Source organism: Ictalurus furcatus, chromosome 13 (assembly GCF_023375685.1).
Source record: "Ictalurus furcatus strain D&B chromosome 13, Billie_1.0, whole genome shotgun sequence".
NCBI classification, from domain to species: domain Eukaryota; kingdom Metazoa; phylum Chordata; class Actinopteri; order Siluriformes; family Ictaluridae; genus Ictalurus; species Ictalurus furcatus.
In genome coordinates, this window is record NC_071267.1 from 23,558,839 (window position 1) to 23,578,838 (window position 20,000).

General features: G+C 39.5%; 1 protein-coding gene across 1 annotated transcript in view; it reads left to right on the top strand.

Annotated features, from left to right (window-relative positions):
* Nucleotides 1-4,778: 4,778 nt before the first annotated feature.
* Nucleotides 4,779-20,000, top strand: part of chrm3b (cholinergic receptor, muscarinic 3b) — a 118,465-nt gene continuing 103,243 nt past the window's right edge. Inside the window, exon 1 of the mRNA XM_053639576.1 lies at nucleotides 4,779-5,103. The gene's annotated coding sequence lies outside the window, so the exon portion shown is untranslated. The remainder of the gene's footprint in view (nucleotides 5,104-20,000) is intronic.

Below are 20,000 nucleotides of genomic sequence, written 5' to 3' on the forward strand. Positions count from 1 at the left end.
ATTTGAATAGTTTGAATTTGTTACGTGTTTACTTTTAATGATGCGGATAGCTCTGCATACTATTATGTGATTAACACGAGATGTGTTTCACATAGATTAAATCCTTCAGTCAGGCTTTAGGCCTCATCACGGTACTGAGACAGCTCTGGTTAAAGTAGTAAATGACATACTACTGTCCTCTGATCAGAGTTGCCTCTATTTACGAGTATTATTTGATCTCATTTTTAAAAAATAAACTAGAATGTATTGTCTGACTGACTGCTATGTTAATGATGACTTCTTTGTTGGTTGAAAAGTAAAGTTTAGTGTTCTGCAAGGTTCCGTCTTAGGCTCATTGCGTCTTTCCCTATCCACGCTACTTCTTGGGAAAACAATATTTGTACACATTGTGTATTGCTTCATCTGCTATGCTGATGACACAGAGTTTTCATGTTTGAGCAAAGCCAGTGACAGATACCAGCTTGAAGAATGGAAAAAAGTAGACACTGGATACTGTGTAAATTCCTCTTACTTAATTCCTGAGAAACATAAGAAGGACACTATAAGGCCAGTAGTATGTGGACACCTGACCATCACACCCATATGTAGATCTTACCCAAACTTTTGCCATAAAGTCTTTGTATGCTGTAGCATTACAATTTCCCTTCAATGGAACTAAGAGGCCTAAACCTGTTCCAGCATGACAATGCCCCTGTGCACAAAGTGAGCTCCATGAAGACACTGTTTGTCACAGTTGGTGTTGAAGAACATGGATGACCTCCTCAGAGTCCCGACCTCAACCCCATTTAACACCTTTGGGATGAACTGGAATTCCGACTGTGTGCTAGTTTGTTTGTTTGTTTGTTTGTTTGTTTGTTTTTGTTCAAAATCATGCCCGACTTCACTAATGGTCTTCTGGTTGAATGCACAAATCCCCACAGCCACATTCCAATATCTACTGGAAAGCCTTCCCAGAAGTGTGGAGGCTGTTATAGCAGAAAATGGGGAACCAGCTCTAGTACGGCCACAGGAAGGTAGAAAAAAGTTTCAGATTATGCAGTAAAAGACCTTACTGTGAATATTGATGCCAGTCTTTTGTGTAAAGCTCATGTAATAATATTGCTAGGACAGCCTTCTTTCATCTCAGTAACATCACTAAGCTAAGAAATACAGTCATTAGAGAATACAAAAAAAAATTCTTGCAAAAAAAATAATATATTCTTTTGTTATCTCTACGTTTGACTATGGTAATGCCTTGTTGATCTGGATGCTCCAGTAATCGCATGAACAAGCTCCATTTACTCCACAATGCAGCAGCCAGACTCCTTAAGGGACTGATAAAGTTTGACCATGTCACTGCTATTTTATCCACGCTGCAGTAAAATTTCACATAGAAAGCACAGAATGGTCTAGCTCCAAAGCAAGAGAACTCTTGGACTATTATGATCTCACCACGCACGGTTTAATCAAAAGATGCAGGTTCTTTATCAGTACCTAGAATAATGAAGGCTATAGCAGCAGGCAGAAATTTTTCCTTTTTCCTTTTGTCTTTTGATTAGTGTTCAGGACTCAGACACATTCTCGGCCTTTAAGACTATTTTGAAAACCTATTTGTTTAGTCAGGAATTTAGTTGAATAACACTTCTATTAGGTTAAGGTGCAGATCTGGGGGTTCATGGTCATGCAGAGTTATGGTAAACTGATATGTTTTGATGCTGTTAATGCTGCAATTATTAGAGGACATGTTATTCAGTAGTTAGCTGATATTAAACCTACATGAGTACTTGATGGAAAAAATGCACAACAGATCCGTAGAAGTGTTCACTTGAGCCCAGTCTCCTATTCGCATTTTCATCTCACAGCTACAGTAATATAGCAGCACACATATCAGAGTAGCCCAGAATGATACTTGAAAATAATACAATTCTTGATGAAAATATGTAGCAAACTGGAAGGTGGCCACTTTATGTTTCTGTGTCATAATGTAATACATGACAATTGTAACATTGTCATTAATTCACACCTGCTAGTGGATGGCCATGAACTCATGAGGCATTTTTGCTGTGATATTAATCGCAACATGGTTGTTTCACAAACTCTTTGACTGAGGACAGATTTATTTTCTCTGTATTTCTCTGTAAGTTTTAACCTTGAAGCAAGACAGTAAGTGGGGAGCTTTGTCAGTTCTAGGAAAATTGTATGATTATTGCATGCACATACAATCCTCCCTGTTTAAGGTAATGACAAACATACAGAAGGGATAACATGATGATGATCTCAATCTAGACAGTTAATAAAGAGCTGTAGGACTTCGACCCAGCAGCCTGTTAGTGTCCGAAGGAAGGCTGAATACTGTGGATCCATGTACCGATTTAATCTCACAGGCATTCTTACATTACTTTTCTTTCTTTCTTTTCTTTTTTTTTAAGCAGATTTTTAATTAGGTGTCACAGATAAGCAGCTGAGCGTTGGCCCAGTGTCAGCCCACGTTTACACCCTTCATCTGGCCCAAAAACTGCTATGAACTGATGCTGAGGAACTTCTCTTCACGCATCTGAGTAAGTCACAACTCAGCTTTGATGAGACCAAATCTCATATCTCAGGCCAGACCTTAAAGTGGGCCACTTTCAGCCTAAAACTGAAATGCTACATACGCATGATTTAGATATTTTTGGTTGCATTTAGGCCACTCTTTCGCGCAGAACCCCAAATTCAAATAAAACCTTAACATTAGCTGTTTTCAGACTTACCATAACTATAACTGAAATTTGTGTGCTCCAAAAGTAACTATATATTTAGGTCCGTAATCTGATAAATTAGTTACACAACTGCTTAAGAGACTGTTGTTTATTTTCTCTAAAGAATGACAGACCTAATGTGGAACTTCATAAACGCTGCCTACCCTATTGAGTCTCTATTGGCTTGATATCTAGATTTTTTTTTAGTTTACTAATACTCTACAACCTAGCATTATTGTAACTAAAGTAAACAATTATACAGCCTGCTTAAATAAACGACCCATTTTACCCACAGTATTAATTGGCACTGTGGATTTGTTTAAAGACAGCAAGGCGTTAAAAGTGATCATTTATTGTTGTTAGTGAGTGCAGATTTCAAATGAACATGGCTATTATACAATAATCTGAAAACAGATTTGTTAACCTTTAAAAATACACTACAGTTTTGAGCATATGCGTCACATGAATGGTATCTGTGATTTAGTCAGCATTGCCAAAATGAGTCACAGTCACTGTGGTGAAGAATATCTTTGGACCCGTATGATTATTGTAGATTCTAATTATTTTTATTCAGTATGAATATCATATAATTTATTTTTATTTTTATTTTTTTTTTTAACTGAAAAGACAGTTGGCTACAGGTTGGCCTGCCATTTGTTAAGAACCAAGAGTTCTGAGAGAGCGAAATCATAAGGGAAAAAAAGTCAAAGGAAAATGTTATGATTGGCTGAAGAAGTGTCTTCTACACACAGAAGAGTTATTATTTTTTGATCTTTAGTTTACATTAAATGCAGGTTTTTTTTATTATTAAAAATAAGCACCACTAAGACTGACAAAAACAAAACATGTAAACTCCTGCTGGTTTACTGAATATTACTTTGAGGTCTACAGGAAAGCAGAAGCTTGTGACGGTGCTGAATAGACTACCACAGAACCTTCCATCAAAGGTGTACTTATTCATTCCTTTTTTTATCATTACCCATTATGCCATGTCTACACAGAGCAGCTACAGAAACTAAAAGCTGACAAGCACTGATAAAACTATACAAGTCCAGTGCACATTTCCTCACACAATAGCATGCGACTATTAACATGAACATTTACAGAAGAGCATCTTAGAAATAACAGGCTTATTTATCTAACAAGCTACACGGTCTCATAGGCCGCTTTATTAGATACACGTACAATGTAGGTCCCTTTGTAAGTGTACACTTACTAACTCATATTTTTTACTATGTGTGATGTGTCTATCCATGATTATTACGGGATAGGGATCAACACAGGACCACCACTGTCCAGATGATATTTGGCTGGATATTTTTGGATTATTTATTTATTTATTTATTTATTTATTTATTTATTTTACATGGAAAATGATCAGCGTTAGTCTCTAATGATGCATTTACAATCTGGACAAAGAAAGATGGAGGGTCTACTAAAGGTAGCCTATGTGATGCACTCACACCAGCGCCACACACACCACTGAGTGTGAGGATCACTGCTGTGTTGAGAAAGGCCCACCATTGCATAACATCTGCTCCATAGTAGTCCCTTTATTCATTTTAAAGTTGTCTTCATTCATGTAGTGGTTTAGCTGGTCCTTGACCTTATTATTATTATTATTATTATTATTATTATTATTATTATTTTGCTTCCACCAGAGCAAAGCATCAAGAACATTCACTTACAGCAGCCTGAAAACAGATACAGAGAGTGCCTTTGTCATTCTTAGATCATATTTAATAACCCTTGAGTAGGCTTAGATTTATTTACATATACCAACTAAAATCATTTTGCATCAGCATGCTGTGAATATAGTGAGTCGTTCAAATCAAACAGAAATAACTGGAGTCAGATACACAATTATATGATTAGGGATGATGATAATAATAAAAAAGGTCAAAGGGTATGTTCCAAACCACACTGCTTTGTGTTAAATAGACAGTATGCTAGTACATGTTGCTACATCATTGCATAGTGGCCACAGGTGGCAGGTGCTCCTGCATGTAATCGGAAGTGACCGAATCACCATAGTAACTCCCAAAATAAAACATTTCTTTCTTTTCTTTCTTTCTTTATTTATTTTTTTAAATTCCTGCGGCTCTCCACCAGTGCGCGTGCATCCCCGGGTACATGTTTGAATGCCCGGCGCGCCACCTGGCGACGCGCGGTTACGCGCACTCTATAGCGCAGTGCCGGTAGAGCGCGCGGTCAGATTCCAGCGTTAGTTTCACGTGGAGCACGAGCGCGAGAACCACGACTTTCCTCCCCGTTTGTTGCTTCCGTTGAACTGCTTTGCCGTTGAAGCCACCGGATTAGGGCGCTGGACACCGACTCCGCGCTGTACGGAAGTTGTGCCGCGCGCGCTCGCATGGAGATAGTAGAGGTATGAGTTTTCTTTCTTTCTGTCTTTTCTTTTCTTTTCTTTTAAATTATTTTTTTAAATCACACTTCATTTGTTGCACTTTGACTCGAGCAAAGCTGAGCACTGGCACTGAGAAGCTTTCTGCTTCTTACTGCCTCTAGATTTGGGTACACAGGGATAGTAACTTTTGATAAGATGTTATTTCAATGTAAGATGATGTTTAGGGGATTTTATTGCATGCAGCGTTTGGTTGTTAGTTATCACACACACACACACACACACACACACACACACACACACACACACCTGACTTTTTAACTACCTTATCTCTGAGTAAATATAAGGGTTAGGTGTGTGCACTTTGCAAAAGAAAACCAATTACATAACTAGTTCCATTCACTGGTAATTCCAGGCATAACCGGTTAATATTCCAAGACTCATTGATTATTATTATTATTATTATTATTATTATTATTATTATTATTATTATTATTGTGCTTATTTACAGCACTCTGGACTGTGATCATTGTTTTAGAGTATGTAAGGAGGGATTGTTGATTAATGCAGAAGGTTGCCTCATATTTGTAATTAGGGAAAATATGTGGAAAAATATGTGGAAACATAGCCCAACATGTACAAATCTGATGGGGATGATTGAAAGGTTATGAGAAAGTTGATTTAACATTTAATTAATCCCTGGATTCCGAACCCGCTCTAACACAGTACACCTCTCTGTCTCTCTCTCTCTCTGTCTCTGTCTATCTTTTCGTGTTTAATTTTTATATTGAAGCAGTGGCTAGTAGCCTGAAAGATTTCTCCTTAAGAGGTACAATATAAACACCTAGCCTTCATTATAATATGTATAAATGTGTCGAGGCACTAAAAGCCCTCAGCACGTCTCCACTCGCACGCCGTTGTAATATTCGTTGGTTGACTGATTGACCACGTTTGTGTTGACACTGGATCTTGGTGAGGTACAATCATGTGTAGAACAGAAACATACATGTTAACACCACCGACAGGGTGGAATTGGAAATTATTAGCAATTCTTGTAGTCAGAATTCTTCCTGAAGGCCAGGTGAGTACATCTGTGGTCCACTATGGTTGTGGTCTTGGCTGTAGTAGTGGCACGAATTCTGAAGGCATTGTGGGTTGAGTAATACTTTAGGTTGAATTTGTGATAGCCTCAACCGTGAGAATTGCTCTAGAGAGAATATTCCTATGCATCGCTATAGATGCTTTGACCATGTGATGTACCTGATGCTGTAGTTCACTGTTAAATGCCGCGATGTGGTTGTTTACAGTTAGTCATTTAGCTGTTAGCGAATGCTCTTTTCCTGACTTAGAAACTGTACAAACTGCTGAAAACCTTGCCAATCAGAACAGATTCATATTCTGAAGATTGAAGTTTGTCTAGTGGTCTGTGAGATAACAAAAAAGACCATTTCAAACCCAAATGCATACATAATATAAATAAGTTAAAAAATAAAGTAGGATAAAGGCAATCAATGTAAAGTAAATACAGAGGAAAATAACGGTGTTATCCCATTGACCACTCTAGCACCAGATCCACTCAAATCTTCATACACCATTAGATTTTCCTAGACTTGAGACTGTTTGAAGTCTTTTTCAACAGGAATCCCATTCAGAACTCTTCTCTTCTCAATCCATGCATCAAAGGGTTCTGCATCTTCCCATAAGACACTGTTTCTCAATCCTGGTCTTGTTGTATCACCACCCTGCATCATTTGGTGTCTCTTCTCCTCTAAATTGTTCATTAGCTGATACATTGAATCTGGTGTGTTGGGAGCAAGCAAAACACAAATGTGAAGAACAGTGGTGCTCCAGGACCAGGATTGAGAAACACTATTGTACACTATAATGCATGGAATCGCTTTAGAGAACTTGTTTATGAGGTTTATAAACCTGGTTTATGAGCCAGCCGAGGGCAAAATGCTCTGTAGAGAAGATCATTCATATGAATGGAGACAAGTAAGCGTCAAGTCGAATGGGGTGTATGAGGATTCGAGTGCAAGATTCTCAACTGTGTCTGCCAGATGTGCAGTAGGGGTGTCAGTGGTGATCGACACGTAGAGCCGAGGGGTATTTTTCACTGGTAGGAATATCAGTTCAGTCTTGCCCATGGATGGATGGAGAGGTCCAGTGGGGTTGTATTATTAAAGAGCAGTGGGGTTATCTCTTGGGCTTCAGAGTTGTAATATGGGTGCACAGTGGGTTTGGACATTACTGGGTTTAGATTGTTTGGGTCCAGTGGGGGTTGTTCTGAAATGAAGTGGGCTTGTGTTGAGGTTCATTGGGCTTTTGTTGAAGCCAAGAAGGTTTCGTGCTGTTGGAGTTCAGCGGAATTGTTTTATTGGAGTTGTGTGGTCTTGGGCTGTTGGGTTCCAAGGGTTACACGACTTGCACTTAGGTTAATTTTTGGTTGTGTTATTGCAGTGCAGCCTCAAGGCAATGCTATTTTTTTGTCCTCTGGTTTAATTTGTGGTATTTCCAGACTTTTAAGATGAATTGTTGAAGTCAAGTGGGATTCTGTTGATGCGGTTCAATGGGGTTGTAGTTGTCTTTTGTGGGATTGTAGCTGTCCAAGACAGCTTGCAGGATTTGTTTCCAGAGTCATTGTGCTACTGGAGCCCAGTGGGGTTGTGTTATTGGGCTGCAATTCATCTAGGATATTTATTTGGCTGCTCTCCAAGTGTTCTTGCCTTTTAAGCTCACATGACTGCAAATGTACTGCAGCTGCCATTCTGCTGTCTCCTGTTTTCTCTCACTCTTTCTTTCTTTTTGCCTCATGGTGACTTTGAGTGAGTGTCATTTCCATGGTGCTTGCTCAGCTAAATGCTTGGTGATCTGAGAGGCTTCACCTCTAATGTGATGCCAGTGGATTGATTGATGATTCTGTCAACCAAGCTGGGTTGTAATACACCACACTGTCTCTATACTGCAACACACACACACACACACCCTTGCCTTGCTTTAGATTTCTTGCTGTATTGAGCCCTTTAAGACATGGAATTGCTCCTATTCCTCTATTATTGCTCTGGGAGCTGGTATTAAGCTCACATTTATCTCCTTGAACTAATGTTTGTTGTAGGATTTGTTTGGTGTAGGATTTTTTAAAATTTTTTTTAGCTCTGACTAGAAAAGATTGGATTATATCATATCTTTTTGGAGGATAAGGATTTTTTTTTTCAATAAAATCGTGCAGTTCAGAACTCAAGACTGTTTACGATGTAAAATAGTCTTTTTTTTTTCCTGAGGAATCTGTGTGTTTTTTCTTTGTTTATTTATTTCAGATATGATCATACCCTTCAAGTGTAGCGTTAACACTGACTGTAGATTTTCTTGTCAGTGAAGTTAGGCCCTGGCTGAAATATTAAAGCTACCCATCAATCTGTCAGTCAAATATCAGTATAACAGACTGCTGTCACAGAGGCGTACATTCATTAATGCGCAGAGCCACGCTGAGCTGTCAGAGCTGTTGTGCTGTTTCAGTTTTATGAAGGTAACATAAATGCTTTTTGATACCTGGTTTGAGGAGCATTTGTTGTAGTGTGATAATGAAAAGCTGCTGTGATGGCAGGCTTTGTGTGATAAATGTGTTCTATTTGTATAGAGAAGGGTGTGCATTCAGACGCGCTGTGTGCTTCTGCATATTATTAAATATCAAAATAGCATTGTAAGTCTGTTGTTTTAGCTATTGATATTTACGAGAGATCACTTTTTCGCACAATCCTACTTTACTGATGTAAAAAAAATGACTATAGATTTTTTCTTTTTCTTTTTTTAAAATTTCCATATGCATTGTGTTATTGTTTACTTAATCTGTATTGTAAAAAAAAAAAAAAAATTGATATAGTTTTCTGACTAAGCATGTAATAAATGTCCATATAAACATTTCTATATAATAAATGGATGAATAATTAAATGAACATCAATCGCCATAGGCCTGAAAACGTGTCAGGGCTAAAATGTTCTCTGAGGCAAATTCCTTCTGTTCTCTCAATGTGATAATAAATGGAGTGCAATATTCAGGCTCGCACCCATTAGGAAATAAATGATCCTTACTGTTTCTTGGCCAGCATTTTATTTTGATGGTCATTGTTGTAATTAAATGTGAATATTTAACACACCTGAATAGACATTTGCTAATAATTCTTGTGCACTATAATTCAGTGTATTGAGAGCTTCAACACACATTGTTGTTGTTAATGTAAACTTCAAATACCTTTATCATTCATTTTTCCATTCAGTCGGAGTCTCTGCTGAGAGGAAGTTGTTGAGATGTATGATAATATAATACCATATCATATATAGATCATACTGTGATACATACATATACACATAGACATACACAGTGCTGTGAAAAGGTATGTGCCCCATCCTGATTTCTTCTGTTTTTGTGTATATCTCATACTAAATAGTTTTAGATCTTCAAACGGAATACAACATAAAACATAAAACAAAGACGAGCTGAGTAAACACACAATACTGTTTTTATTTATTTTTTTATTTTTTTATTAAAGCAAAAAAAAAAGTTATTCAATATCTATGACGAAATGTGAAAAACTAATTAAACCTTAAACCTAAAATCTGGTTGTGAACCTTTAGCAGCAATAACTGCAACCAAACGCTTCCGATAACTGAAGATCAGACTTTCACTTACTTCTAGGACTGGGATTTACTCCTATGCTTTGGATCATTGTCTTGCTGCATAATCCAGTTGAGCTTGAGTTTCAAATTACGGACTGAAGATCGGACATTCTCCTTTAGGATTTTCTGGTAAACAGTAGAATTCATGTTTCCCTCAATTACGGCAAGTTGCCCAGACCCTGAAGCAGCAAAGCATCCCCACACCATCACACTCCCTCCACCATGCTCGACCATAGTTATGATGTTCTTTTTGTAGAGATCTTTGTTTGGTTTAAGCCAGATGTACCGGGACTGCTGTCTTCCAAACAGTTCCACTTTCAACTCATCAGTCCACAGAACAAACAAGAAGTTTGAGGATCATCAAGGTGTGTTTTGACAGAATTCAGACGAGCATTAATGTTCTTCTGGGTTAGCAGTGGTTTTCACCTCGCCACTCTTCCATGGATGCCATTTCTGCCCAGTGTCTTTCTGATAGTGGAGTCATGAACAGTGACCTTTATTGATGCAAGAGAGGCCTGTAGATCATTTGATGTTGTCCTTGGCTCTTTTGTGACTTCCTGGTTGAGTCGCTGCTGTGCTCTTGGAGGGATTTTGGAAGGTCGGCCAATTCTGGGAAGGTTCACTGCTGTGCCGTGTTTTTCCATTTGGAGATAATGGCTCTCACTGCGGTTCTTTGGAGTCAAATACTTTTTCCAGCAGTGTATATATAATATACAATCATATCATATAGGCAGATAATTGTTAAATATCATATGTATTGAAGCCATGTAATGAATCCATTTGGCTGATAATTCAAACTGATTTTTGATGACTCCTTGTACTTTGGGTGAACGGAATGTTTTGGCAGTTTTTTTTTTTTTTTACTTTAACATAATTTTATCTTTCTTTAGAATAGCGTAAAATAATTACTACCAGTAAATGCTATTTAAGTGCAGGCATTCGATGTTACAGCTTACATATTTATGAGCAGTTAGTCAGCCACATGTGGTTACGGTTCAACACATCTTTCTTCCTAACACATCCTTGAACGTTAATATATTATACAGAAATGACATCTGCATCTGCACATATGTACAGTACATGACAAATATTGGATATTCACATCAGTCTATAATTCTCACATTGGTACTTCCCTTGTAGTAGGCTGCATTATTGGTCATTATTGGTCTATGCATCAGAATTACCAGCTGTTCAGATTTACCTTATTATAGATGAGCTTCCCTATTTTGGACCGTTTTAAGAGTTATTACATGTAGATTACGCGAAGAAGGCAAATCCATTAAGGTTTCATGATCTCTATTCAGCTATAGACAAGCAAGACAGATACAATTAAACATGCAGAGTTTGTTTGTTAGTTTGTTTATGTGTTTATTTCTTATTAATAATAGTGCACGTTACAAACTGTGATAACGTTGACAACAATATGAAATGCCTACATTTGAGCTAAATGTCAGTCATGATCAGTAGATCAGTAGATCAGAAGGTGAGTTTCTCAGGTTGTGTGTAGAATTAACACAACTTACTGTACTTGGGGATAATAAAAAAAAAACAAATAGAAGCTGTAGCTATATAGATAAGGTGAAGCTCAGCGCTTCTGGTTTTCAACTCAGGAAAACATTACGTTGGTTCACAGAGGCATGATCCGGGCTTGTTTTCATTTCACCTCGGTTCTTTATGATGTGTGAAGCAGCCAAGTGTTGGATCTGAGATGGCGTTCTCTTAATGGGGTCATCAGACGCAGCGTAAATACCAGCCTTTGTTATTTCTCTTTTTATCGGATGTTACGTTAGGAAGTCTTCCAGATGTTCCCGTGGCTCGGACGGCCCTACAGTTTACGGTGTATTTGAGAGCTTGGCATGCATATGGCTTTAGTGTGGAGCATCTTTATGCTGGATATTTTGACCCATTGGTCCTAATTGGGCATAATTATAATTCTGAGATTCTTCTGCATGAGCAGATTGAGTGCCGGTCAGCTCACCTTTTTTTAAAAACTACACCACATGGAAGAAATGTAATACCCTTAGTATTATTCTTAGTGTCTTACATTGCACAACATACCTTATGTAAGTGAACTCAGTTCAAGTTCAAGTATCTGCACTTTAACTAAAAATATCAAACTTTCAGCTATAGACTCCAGTTAAAATTGCATTACTGCATTAGCCGGGTCGGAAGTACAGAACGTCTCACCAGAGCCACTCAGCTGTTTAAATTCTCATTGACTGTAAGTTAAATAATGTATTTATGGTGTCAGAGCATCCGGGGACTGCTGCGCTTGGTTTTTATGGTCATACACTAGGTTTGTCTGTACTGAATTGTGACAAGGAGAATGCTCTAGAAATATATCCCATGTATAAACAGTGATATGTACAGTTGTAATGCAGAACATTTAGTTTTGTTGATACTTAAAGCAATATACTTTAAGTATTTGGAACTGGCGCTTGAATTTTATTATACTCCAAACAGCATTTTCAAAGCATTTTTCTAAATAAGCAACTGTGCGAAAATGGTAGCGATAGTCCATATTTACAAATTTAATTTCAGGAACACTAAGTCATCTACATGACCTCCAGCGTTCGGGTTCAATTTCATCCCCAGACTTTGGAAGACAGGACCAAGAACTTGAACGATACGATTCTGTTAACGAAACAAGTGATTACGAGACGTCACGCTGTGTCTTAAACCATATCAGAATATTTCCGTCATGAGCCTGAAGAACTGGACGTCGAGTGATGCAGATGTTTGCAAAGCAACATTAGGCACCAAACACATCTACGGCTGACTGACTATACTGGGATACACTGGGGTGCGTATTGTGAACGCAGCACTTGTGTATATCTTTTAAATGTGAGCCATCACTGAGGTTTCATTCAAAGCTCCATAGTATATTCAGCTGCTTAAGTTTGGTAAATAGTTTCCCGACCCTCTTGTTTTAAAGGCTGCCGGAGGCAATTAGATCACGAAAAACATCAGCATTTTAAGAAAGACATTCTCATGCGCATAATCGACCGAGGCAAGCCGAAGATGATGAAATACGAGTGAGCCGAAACTCACTCACTGACGAAGTTCATTAATGCGACTTTTACTCGCAGGCAGCCATGTTGAGCTCTTATCACTAATTAAAGTTTTAACCTTGAAATACTTTGTAGCAAGAGAAACTAAGGCAGCAAATGAATTGAAATAATCACAGAAATACGGTTGCTTCACAACCGGAACCTTAACTGTAATCTATTAGCATTAGGATGTCATATGTAAGGAATAAAACGCTTGTGATTATTTTTCAATAACAGCACATCCCGCAGTTTTTTATTGCTCTTATTCTGCAGCAATTTTCTAACTATGACACTTTTTAATTTATTACCGAACGAAATGTAATTATTATTGAGGAACGCTTGTGAGACAAGTTACTTCCTGTTAAAATGGTAAATGGCGCACTTATATAGCGCTTTTAACCGAAGCGCTTTACACTGTGTCTCATTCACCCATTCACACACACACACTCACACACCAATGGTAGCAGAGCTGCCATGCAAGGCGCTAACTTGCCATCGGGAGCAACTTGGGGTTCAGTGTCTTGCCCAAGGACACTTCGGTATGTGGAGTCACGTGGGCCGGGAATCGAACCGCCAGCCCTAGGATTGGTGGACAACCCGCTCTACCACCTGAGTCACACCTGAGCTTGATGAAAAAGCAGCTTGTCACTAAAGAACTGGATACGGTCTGAGGCAGATACAGTATTTCCAAAGCAACATTGGGCACCAAACACATCTACGGCTGACTAACTACATTCGGATACATTGGGTTGCATATTATCAAACGAATCACTTGTATAATGTGTGAATGCATCTACACAGAGTTGTTTCCTCACCAACAAAAACGTGCATAGTCCTCTGTCCTGAAGATTTTATTGCGGCGGAAAACTGTTACAAAGTGCTGACATTGGAGACTCCTTCCCTAAATGTTAAATAATCCTTTCCTATAAATAAACAGAAAAGTTCACTGTAGCGGCACTTATACTTCTCATTGTTAAATGACAACACAGCAACAACAACTGTTTACTGTTTATTAAAGCCTACTGTCAAAATTTGATTAGTTTCTTTCTTTAAAAAAAAAAAAGAAAAAAGTTTAAACGTCAAACTTGAAACTGAGCTTGAAGGAAGACTTCACCCAATGACAGCTGGTCATGATATTAAATGTGACGGCTGAAACCTAATAGCTTAATAATAAAAATTACTGCACACACACACACACACACGTAAAGGCAGATACAGTACACAGCTGGATTTGTGATTTCTAAATAAAATCTGGGGGTGCAAGGGGGTTTAGTGGTTAGCATGTTCGCCTCACACCTCCAGGGTCCGGGGTTTTTCGCCTCACTCCTCCAGGGTTCTCCCCGTGCTGCGGGGGTTTCCTCGGGGTACTCCAGTTTCCTCCCCCAGTCCAAAGACATGCATGGTAGGTTGATTGGCGTGTCTAAAGTGTCCGTAGTGTATGAATGGGTGTGTGAATGTGTGTGTGATGGTGTGGCCTGCGATGGACTGGCACCCCGTCCAGGGTGTACCCCGCCTTGTGCCCGATGCTCCCTGGGATAGGCTCCAGCTTCCCCGTGACCCTGAAAAGGATAAGCGGTATATAAGATGGATGGATGGATGGATGAAATAAAATCTGTATTGCCTTACCAGCTTCCTGAACGTGTTTCTTCTCACAATCAAACATGGTAAACAGAAAATTTGAGATTTTGTTAAAAAAAATAATAAGATACAACAACGACAAAACAACACCACTAAACTTATGGTTCTGTCCCTTGTCCTTTTGTGTACTTCGATTGGACAATCTCTGCGTAGTCTATCTATTTTTAGTTTCTCCCCAAAATGCATTTTAGGCAGAAAAAGGATGATAGAGTAAATAATCCACTTTTTTCACCTCATCTCCTTCTCAATCACTGCTCATCAGATCTATGGGTTTCACGCCATGTAATCACCGGACACGACTGTTACTGATAGGCTGCGTGAATCCACAGTGTGGGCTAGAAAGAAATCAGCCCCAACCTCGCTTCTTCATACCTGTCAGGCGGGATAGGCGGGAAAATAAAAACAAAAACGGGTGAAAGTCAGGCAAACAGGATAAACTAGGCAAGATGAGATGTACAGAGGAAGCTAATTCCATGTTTACGAATAATTTGACCCAGAGGTAGCCTATATAAAGTAAAAAGCAGTGGGCCTAAAACAGAACCTTGTGGAACAGCAAACTTTACCTCGGAATGCGTGGAGAAGTCGCTATTTATATCTACGAACTGATAGCGATCGGTCAAATAAGACCTGAGCCAGGAGAGGACCGTTCCCTTAATGCTAACAACGGTTTCTAGTCTAGGCAAGATGAGATGTACAAATGAGAAGGACAAAGATCATAAACAGCTATATATCAACAGCTAGAACAAAGGCATGGCACATCTGGAAAGATGCACTGAACGATACTTTGCATCATGAGTGTTTGGAATTCTTTTAATATAGTGTGATGGAAAATAGGTGTGTGTGTGTGTGAGAGCAGGAGGCAGGTGATTATAACATGACACAGTGAAGCTGTGCGTTAGGAATTGTAATCCTGAGCGGCCATGTCTGTAGGCTGTGATGCGTTGACATGACAATCCCATTCAACCAAGCGCCGATGGTGGTGTGTTGCTCGCTTTTACAAAAATCCAAAACAATCCATCATAAGACATTTGTGAACAGCAAATAATCTGATGTGTAGCCCTGCTACACAATTATACCATCCCTGCTAACATGGCTCATCATTTCTAATTTCTTACAGACTTCCATTCATTATTAGTGATTTTCTTTTTTTTTCTTTTTTTTTTTTTTGGGTGACGTGTTTCTTTAACAGTCACAGCACGCACCTTCTGAGGAACACGGCCATGACCTAGAAATGTGACTCCTGTCTCAAATATTTACACTGCTAGATGGAGGGTTTTATTCTGAACACCATCATCCATCTATTCAGGAACACTTTCTGTTTTGTAAGGGAAAAAATGTTCAGCATCTGGGTACACATAATCCAGAAGAGAACAACAATCTTTTTACGACTGAATAATTGTCCCGAGAGAGAGAGAGAGAGAGAGAGAGAGAGAGAGAGAGAGAGAGAGAGAGAGAGAGACAGGAAATGAATTAGCCTGTCAAGGTGTGAATAACATTCTCAGCTGTGTGACTGACTGATTCCAGGGCACAACGCTGGAGTAAATCTCACTGATGTACGTCATTATTATCTGCTCAGCCCTGCACGCCATTCCTAAAATAGACTTACCCTTTGAGCAAAAAATGCAAGATTGATAGCATTATTCAGCAAGGCTGCATGCGGTGTGGAAAAAAAAAAAGATAAAACCAAAAACAAAAAAAGCCCTTCAGACTCAGAAGATTTTAATTTCCAGAAACTTTCAAAGTTTTAATCGTCAGCAACATGTACACATAGGGGAAAAGAATTCCAAACTCACAGGGGAATCCAGCCTGCGAAAGTGACACCACCTGGATGGATGATGCATAATTTAAAACAAAAGTCAGAGCATAATTTAAACAAATCACTCAGTAACATAACATCGAAATGAATTGAATATAGAGGAAAAATGGTGTGCTTTTGCATGATGCTACGTGCCACACAGAAAGGCTACATTTAGCATAATCTTTCACTCACCCAGACACGAGCTCTTGCATTAGCTGATGTCTATTGCGTCCGTCTGGCACCGAGTGCCTACAAGGCTTTATTAGGGTTAAACGGGTCTTTGACTGGTCATTTACTTCAGCTGACAGCTTTGACAGGTCGTTAGTGTGACTCTGGCCTGATGTCGCAAGGCTTTTTTCGTAGCCAGACGCCTGCTATGTGAAACACAAACACAGTAACTGAGGCCTTGCAGCTAGTGAGTATCAAACATAAACTTCAGGTACTTAGGGCTCATGTAGTGACCCTGGGCACTGAGCTCACTATGGATCTTAAAAGTGACATTTTACAAGCTTGAAGTAAACAGCGTAGACATGATAGCTTGGGTGATTCACAGGTCATGTACTGCTAGTAGCGCTCTTATAGGGTTGGTTTAAAGTGGAGGTGTGCATTTTTTAATACCCATTTCCATTCCATTTCATTCCTGACCAATCCTGCCCACACTTATTATTGTTCGCACCTGTTGGCCATATTTTCCGTCCATTTCAGTCTCGCTGCACCAAAGTCTTTATCCTAGCAGGTTTCTAGCTATCTGGCTAGCTAACTTAACTAATGTTAGTGATGCTTTTGTGGTTGCTCTGTCACAAACGGTGGCTGCTAACTAACCATCGTGCTAACTATTGGCTCATGTTAACCTATTTTGATTGTTATGATATGGATTATCAACTGTGATATACTGTGACTAATATGATGATGTAAATCAAGACACAGATACTGAAATCCCACCTATGTCTACTAACCAAGTAAAATCCATCTAATTACTAACTGTTAGTTTGTGACCTAGCAGGTAGTTCGCTAGCAGACAAGGTTATGCTAGTTTTGGGTGATACGGGTAGATAATTTGTCAGTTTATGCAGGTTATTATGCTAAACAGATTATTGTATTGGATTAAAATGAGATTTTAAGGGGTTACTCTAAACGTCTTCCAGCGAATCTATGCCTAAATCACAGGGTGCGTGTCAGTCAGCTCGCTAGCTACCTAGGTCGTGAATCAGTGTATAGTGTATACGAGTTGGGTCACTGGTACGGACCCTGGCTCACTACACACTGGTACACTGATGCCTTTGAGTTTTACTCCAGACTTTGTCAAAAGCTATTTTCTGATGAAGCGTTAATTGATTTTGTGCTCTGAAAGTTCGAGAGTATGTCGACAGTAATCAGTGCAAGTTGGAGTTCAGTGCAGGCCATCCCACATTAAGCTGGTCTATCAAAATGCCACCACTTGGATAAGACAATCGATACATGCGTACTTAATTGACACCATAAGGGAAATTACCTTGTTACAGCAGCGACACAAAGCACAGAGCACCATCTGCTTCTGAAACATAAAAGAACATCAATAGGCCTAGATGGAAATAACCAGCAGCAGCTGATCTCCTCAATTCATTTACCACCAATACACACGTGTGCGATTCTGCTGGAGCTGAATAGATCACACAACTAATTAGAGCAATGATTACTAAGGAAATCAGAGCCATCGGTTTTGTGGATGAAATGAGGTTTTATCTTTAGTGGCATTCATGAACATAACTTGCTGATTTGCATAGATAGCCATATAATATAAATCAATTTACTATATTTTATCTGCACTCATAAAAATAAAAAAAAAGTGCAAATTACTGTTTATATACCCCATATGAAAGAATATGTCCTCTCATATAAGCTTTGAGCGCCTCCCAAATGTTTGAATGTGAGGCTGAATTAACGTTGGCCTTTAAAAAAAAATCTGAATCTGAGTGGGCATGAATTTAATAAACCCCGGGTCTTTTAGCGTATAAGGTTTAAGCCTCCAGTTTTTGAAGTGGGGTGGAGCGATCGCTGGTTCCTATGTAAATCTAATAGGGTTGTGGTCGGAGATGGATGCAGGAAGATAACATGCAATCTTTTACTTGGTAAACTATTGAATGTGAGATTAAAAAGATGTATGTTTGAGTAAAAAGAGTAGTCAGTTTGATTTGGACAGAAAGTCCGCCACACATCACACAACCCCAGATCAGCCATTTCCTATCTCAGAGTATTTGCTGCTTTGGATTTAAATGATTTTTTCGAGGACCTGTCCTTAAAAGGATCTAATACTAGACTGAAGTCTCTAATTATACACTTGCCCTTGACAACTGCTAAGCGTAACAGCAACTCACTAAAGAATGTGGGGTTGTCATGCTTTGGTCCATAAACATTTACCGGGGTTATGCGTTCTCTGTTCAGTTCACATTCAACAGTTACATATTGTATGGTCAGAGAGTGTCGTAATCAAATTATGCTTTTTTTCCGTAATCAAATTATGTCTCCATCTGCTTGATGGAGACATGAGTGCAAAACTGTTTGTGGCAGTTGTAGTCCTAGCCATCATAGCATGACTGTTCATGTAAATTGAGGTCCAAAGCCATCTTTATGGTTTTTAAGTGGTACCATCCTCAGCAATCTCACCGATCTTTAGGCTGCACCATGTGGGGCCATCCTCAGCAGCAGCATGTGACTTCCAATTGATGAGAACTCCAACCAGAAGTAGGGCATCAGGATGGACCGGGCCTTTCCGGAGTGCAGAAAGGGTCGGGATCACTGGTATTTCAGGAGTATCATGTGTAGCTTGACAGAAAGAGAGAGGGAGAGAGAGGGAAAGAGAAGGAGACATTATTAGGTACGGTTAATGTACCGTAATGGTTCAGGACAATGTGCTTTGTGTGATTGCAAGCAGGGACTCTGGCAAGACTAGTTATGACAACATAACTAAATGGAGAGCCAGAAGGTAACACAGACATGAGTGCTCCCCGGGACATAAGGCAGCCAGCCACCCCACTATCACCAAACATGGTTGAATGCGTGAAAGTTCGGGGGGTGCTGAACAGGCCAGCCTTGCCCTCAAAATTACTCCAATTATCTATAAAGCCAACGTTGTTTTTGGAGCACCACCTGGACATCCAGCAGTTCAGCGACCATAACCTGCTGTAAGCTACATCTCCAGGTCACATTGGGACGGGGCCAGTGCATACTACTGCATCGGACATCGCCTTCGCTAATTTACACACCTCTACAACGTTACTCTTAACCGCTGACTGACGAAGGCGTATATCATTAGCTCCTACATGAATAACTATCTTTGAAAACCTAGGCTTGCCTAAGACCCTAAGATTACCTGCTATGTCCGGCGCCCTGGCTCCCGGTTTACACCTAACTAAAGCTGCTGGAGCCTTAAAGGCCTAGCTAATTTCACATACCTTAAGATAGAATCTCCTATAACCAGACCTCTTTCAGGGTTCTCAGCGGTTGCTTCACTGAGGAGAGCAAACCTGTTGGACACGTGAAGAGGAGAGGTGTGGTGTTCCCGTGGGTGAGCCTTAGTGATAGCTTTGGCTTTGCGATTGCCATTCGTCCTGCTGTGAGGGCTCTAATGACGGAGTTGGGGATTGAGGCATCCAGACTTTCCCCTACAGAAACTACACTGCTGTCACTCTTACTAACCCTCTCTAGAGTCTGGATACGCACTTCTAATGTTGGAATCCTCTCCAGAGAGCTAACTAATATATACTTAGCATAAATAAAGCTAT